A 5,292-nucleotide genomic window follows, 5' to 3' on the forward strand; every position below is an offset into this window, starting at 1 on the left:
ATGCCCCCCGGGCCGCCGCCCCCCGCGCTCGGGCGCCGCCGCCCACAGCTGTTCCCGCCGGCCGCCACTCACCTCTGTCACAACCGCACCATCGCCCCGACCGCTCCCGGCTCCGAGCCCTGCCTCATCCGGGGACTGCGGAGGGCGGGGCCGCGCGGTGACAACAAGCCGCGGGGCGGGGCCTCCGCCGCGACGTCACAGGGACGGGGGGCGTCAGGCCGCCGACCGTCACCCATGGGGAGGAGCCCCTGCTTTGGCAATGGGTCCTTGTGCTGCCTCTTCCTGCGCGCCCAGGCCCGCTGGCTGCCCCGGCTCCTTCATCCGCAGCTGCTGTATGAGGCACTTCGGGCAGGAGGGGTCGGGTTGGGACGAGACTTTCTTGTCTCTCTCCTAGGGCTTTCTCCAGAGACGCAGTCAGCCCCCCCCCCCCGGCGGGAAGGGCTGCGCAGGCGCCTTGACACTGCCTCGGGTTCCTTATGCGCCTTCTGGCGTGGGGCGGGAGAAACGAGCACTGTGTGTGTCTGGTTCCACTGCTCTTCCGGCGCGGTTTAGTACGCGCCGAGGGGTTGGGGTTAAAGCCCGCTACTCCCTAGCTTGCTCCTGCGGCCGTGTGGCTGAGGGCAGGCGAAACTCGGGGGCATCCAAACCCCAGGCCTCTGGGCTTGGGCCTGCACGTAGGACACCTGCGAACAGACTTTGGAAATGTCTGAAGCCCCTGGTGGGGATGGAGGATGTTTGCTGGTTGTAGGGACACATAGTTCTGGACCGACTCATGGATTTGGACTAGATTTGGCTTGGAAAATATTCTTTTAAAAAAAAAAAAGTCCTGCAGCCCTCACTGAGACCTCCAATGTGTCCACCTGGGCAAGAGGATGGAGGCTGCCCCAGACCAACCATCCCCCTTCAGACCATTGAGACAGAGTCTGAAGGCCAGACTGCGTCCAGACAATCAGTGTCTCAATGGTTGTAGCTGCTGCCAGAGGGAGACAGGTTAGAGCCACCAACTGCCTCAGCCCTCAGCGAGGGTGCGTTTTGTCAGGGTGATGTCCCATAGCCTTACTCCAACCCAGGAGCAAGGGCCAGGTTTTGAGGCGCCCTATACTCACCTTACTCTGGAGGTTGCAACGCTGGTATTTTGTAGGAGCCGTCCCACCATATTGCTATCAAACCCTCCACTCGGATGCAGTTTATGGTCATACCCAGGACCGTGTTATAGAAGTAGGAGGTAGTTAACATGCCAGGTCTCTGCATCTTTGACGGATTAGGGTTTGGTGAAAACTCGGTAGACAGGTTCGAATTTCAGGAGGGCTGAGCCCCCCCACCCCATAAGAGATGAGCCCCTTGTAAGTTTTGAAAATCATAACCTGGGGGGGTTCTAATTTTATTAGGGTATTGTGAGGGGCAGCCCAGTTTTTTTTGCAGTCCCTCCCCCCTCCCAAGAGTCAAAGTGTAATTCAAACCCTGTCAGTCGGACTGCTGCCACTTTTAGCAGCAAGGTAGGAGACCAGGTGCTGGAGTGTTTTTCTGAGGCATGCAGAAGTTCACTAACCCTCACCCTACAATTAGTAGGACTTGCAGACATTAGCAATGTCCATAGCTGGAGAACAGGCTCATGGCCAGGGAGGAGGAAGGAAAACCAAGTGATCAGCACCAGAAGGAGTAGAACCAGAGCGCAGCCTCTGCTAACTGTTGCTCCAGAGTGATCTGGTCTTCGCTCACTGTTTGCTCCTGAGATAGCAAAGCAATACTAGGTGCTTTACAGCTAATGCAGTGACTACACCCAGGTGGAGAAACAGTGTACTCAGCAAACACTTGCACACAGTTGCAACCAGCAGGGTATTTACTGAATAAGGAAGCTGGCCATGATACCAAAGTAGGGTGACCACCCATCCCTAATGGAGCAGGACAGTCCCAGAATGGGAACATCAGGTCCTGATCCTGGGCTGCATGACTCTGGGACAGCATTTGTCCTGGATTCGCAGTGTCATCCAGGGATCCGGGATTTCCATTCACTGAGGAAAACTGTAGGAAATAGGCTGCTGGGGGTTGGATGTAGAGGGCGCCACGTGCATGTGTGTGCCTGCACACATGCACATGGCCAGGAATACAGCCAGGCAGTGTAGAGAGCAGCTACCTGCAGGTAACACTATGGGAGGGGGGCATAGGGAGGTAGGGGATAACAGACTGAGGCCCCCACGATGAGGGAAGGAATGGGACAGGGGTTGGGGGCACTGCCCAGCCAGGGCAGTGTCCGAGGCTGAGGCCTGGAGCAAGACAGAGCCACAGGTGGCTTGTCCAGGGGGGGCAGCTCTCTGCCACTGCACACACTCCCAGGGAGTGCCCCCCCCAGATTTGTGCATGGGGCAAGGGCAGATGTAGGCTGCCCACTGCATGCTCTGCTCCAGCCATACTGCTGCCAGAGGTGTGGGGTCTGAGGAAGAGGCAGGCATGTGTCCCTCCCACCTTTCCATTTTGAAAAAGTGGTCACCTTATACCAAAGAAGATGGTGATGAATGAGGTATGTGTTGAAGGGTTGCAGAGCCAGGCTGTGATCTGACTTCTCCGACTTTGGAACATAGTACTTCAGCAACTTAAAGTGACCAGCATACAGTTACAAAGAACACATAGCAATCTTAGTACAGGAACTCACCTGCTGTGGTCAGTACAATCATTTTGCGGCTGCCCCAGAAGAAGAATTTGACAATTTTGAAAATGTTGCTATGAATATATGCAAAGCCATTTCCGAAAAATATCAAAGTGAGCTGTGCTGTACTCGAGAGTAAAGAATGTGCAGATAAATCAGGACAACCTGAGACCTTACTGCAAGGAAGACAACATGTTTTTGTTTGGAAACATTCAGTCTTTTAATTAACAATCTGCTAACTTGTCTTTGCAAATAAGACAAGTAATAATGATGCTTATAAGATGCTGACTGACACTTTTGGAGTTTTGTTTGAACTCAGCCCATTGCACATCCCTGGCATTCACAAGTATACTGCTGCATTTGCTGCACTTTACCCACAAAACTTGAACTTTGAAAGTTTTCATAATGAATCTCCAACCAAGCTGCTAGAAGATCTAAGACAGAGAGGCCTTCAATCAGTATTCCCTAATGTGGACATCACTGCAGAGATTTTTCTAACACTGCCTATCACAAACTGAAAGAAAGCATACATTCTCGAATGTGGCTAGGATAAAAAATGAGCTTAAATCAAGAATGCAACAGAGATAACTAAATGCTTTATATCTTAGAGCAAATGAACCGCAACATCTGATGACAACTGGACTTTAATAACATAATACAAGAGCTTTTCAACCTAATTTTTTTTAAAGTCATTTGAAATATGATAAATGTAGCACTTTCTTATTTGTATGCCTTTTTCATACTTGGTTACATAGTTAATATCGGAAAAATTGTTATGAGTGGTGGTCAGGACAGTCATCTCCAGTTGCCATGCTCTTTGGATCCAAAATCCTAAGAATTCTTAATCCAGCCCTGCAATTATGACGCTTAGCCCTTCTAAAGCTAGGCTTTCATCCTCCTCCCCAGTACTCTGTTATGTTCTCATAGTTGTTCTAAGCCACAGCTGGATCCCCGTATTGTTCTGTATCCCCTCAGCTTTTGTATTCTTGTGTGGGGTTTCCTTCTGTTCTGACCCTTTTTGGTAACATTTTCCCTGCTGATGTTATGCTGCAGAGTGGAGGAGATGCTTGTCCTTGCTGTGGAAGCAAAAGTGTACACCGAAGAGCGCTCTCTCTTGGTAAAGTACTTCAGGTACAGTAGAGGAGGATGGGCTGCCTGAGTATAGAACTGCAAAGGACAGTAGTTGGGTTGCACAGAGATGTGATGGTGGGGCCAAAATAGGGTGGTGTGATTGCTAACACATGACAGCAGCTGATTGATTGCTCAGTAAATGTAATGAAAAAAGAACCATTTTCCAGCATTAATTCAACTCAGTGTTTTTTCTGAGAGTTCAAGATTCAGCTGCTTTATGTAAATGGAAGCAAAAGACAGGAAATGTGGTTAAAGACAGGAAGCAAAGCAGCTGATAGCTGCCTACAATCACATCCTGTCTACTGTCTCACTTGAAATGTTGTGAAAGGCACATTGTGCATCTTGGATGTCCTTTACTAGGAAAACTAGTAGGGGTGTGCGAAGTGGGCCCCATTTGATTCAGATTTGGCCCACATCAGGGACAGTGATTTGATTCATTGATTCAGATCACTTTCCCAATTTGATTCAATTGAATCTGAAGATTTGATGCTGATTCAGAGAATCAGCAATTCAGCCATAGACACAGCTTTAAAAGTTCTTTCTACATACCTTGAGGTACCAGCACAGCTTGTGAATGCTGCGGTGCTGGGGTGGATGGAGCATCCCACAGGAGTGCGGGGTGGCCCTCCACATGCTCGGTGGCAAATCCAAAAGTGGACTGGAAGTATTTCCGGTCCACTTCCGGGTCTGCAGGGGGGCATGGCCCCCCCATGCTCCCCCACGCTCCCCCGGCTCTGCGACTGGTGCCCCAGCCCACAGCTGCAGCCCCCCCCTGCACAGATCCAGGGAACACCTCCCCCCATGCCCTCCCAGGGTGTATGCGACAGCAGGAGCTGCTCCGTGCCCCCCAGACAAGCCACAGCTTTGTCCTGCACCCTGCCCTGGCTAGGCAGCACCAGCCCCTGCCCCACTCCCTCTCTCACCACAGGGGCTATTGATCTGCCTTCCCCACACCCCTTCCCTCCCCATCCACCACAACAGACTTACCAGCAGCTGTATCAGAAATCGGATCAGTATCGGCTAATATGCCTCCTTGAAAATCAACTTTCAATATCAACCCCCAAAATCTCTATCACTGCATCCCTACCAAAAACATTCTGATGTGTGGTCTTGCAGAGTTCTTTGCAACAGAAGAACTGTTCCATTATTTTTCTTTAGTCAAAACACTAAGAGCTGCCATTTTCTAAGGGGTGCCTTGAGTCTAAAGAGGTTGAGAACCACTATAAGAGAAGCTTTTGTAAAATAAAACAGAGTAAAACTGGTGGGTCAGATTGTATCCTTAACTGATGCAAATTGGCATAATTCTATTGACTTCAATAGAGCCACATCTCTACTGAAATGCATTTTTTTTGCCTTGCTCAGATGTTAAATGGGTTAACTAATTGGTGTTTTTACAAAACACTGTAAGAAAGATCTTACATATTTTTCTGTTCTCCTGACACACTGTCCTAGGCATGCACTAACCTGAACCTTCTGGCTGCTGACCACTTTTAGTGGCCTCTCCCCACTAAAAGTCA

General features: G+C 50.2%; 1 protein-coding gene across 2 annotated transcripts in view; it reads right to left on the reverse strand.

Annotated features, from left to right (window-relative positions):
• NDEL1 (nudE neurodevelopment protein 1 like 1) overlaps positions 1–171 on the reverse strand; it is a 47,573-nt gene extending 47,402 nt beyond the window's left edge. The window contains exon 1 of one of the 2 annotated variants that reach the window (XM_019513657.1): positions 73–171. The gene's annotated coding sequence lies outside the window, so the exon portion shown is untranslated. The remainder of the gene's footprint in view (positions 1–72) is intronic. The other variant, XM_019513666.1, reaches the window with a different exon arrangement.
• Positions 172–5,292: the final 5,121 nt, after the last annotated feature.

This window comes from Gavialis gangeticus, unplaced genomic scaffold (assembly GCF_001723915.1).
Source record: "Gavialis gangeticus isolate Ggan-Ray unplaced genomic scaffold, GavGan_comp1, whole genome shotgun sequence".
Classification (NCBI taxonomy): Eukaryota; Metazoa; Chordata; order Crocodylia; family Gavialidae; genus Gavialis; species Gavialis gangeticus.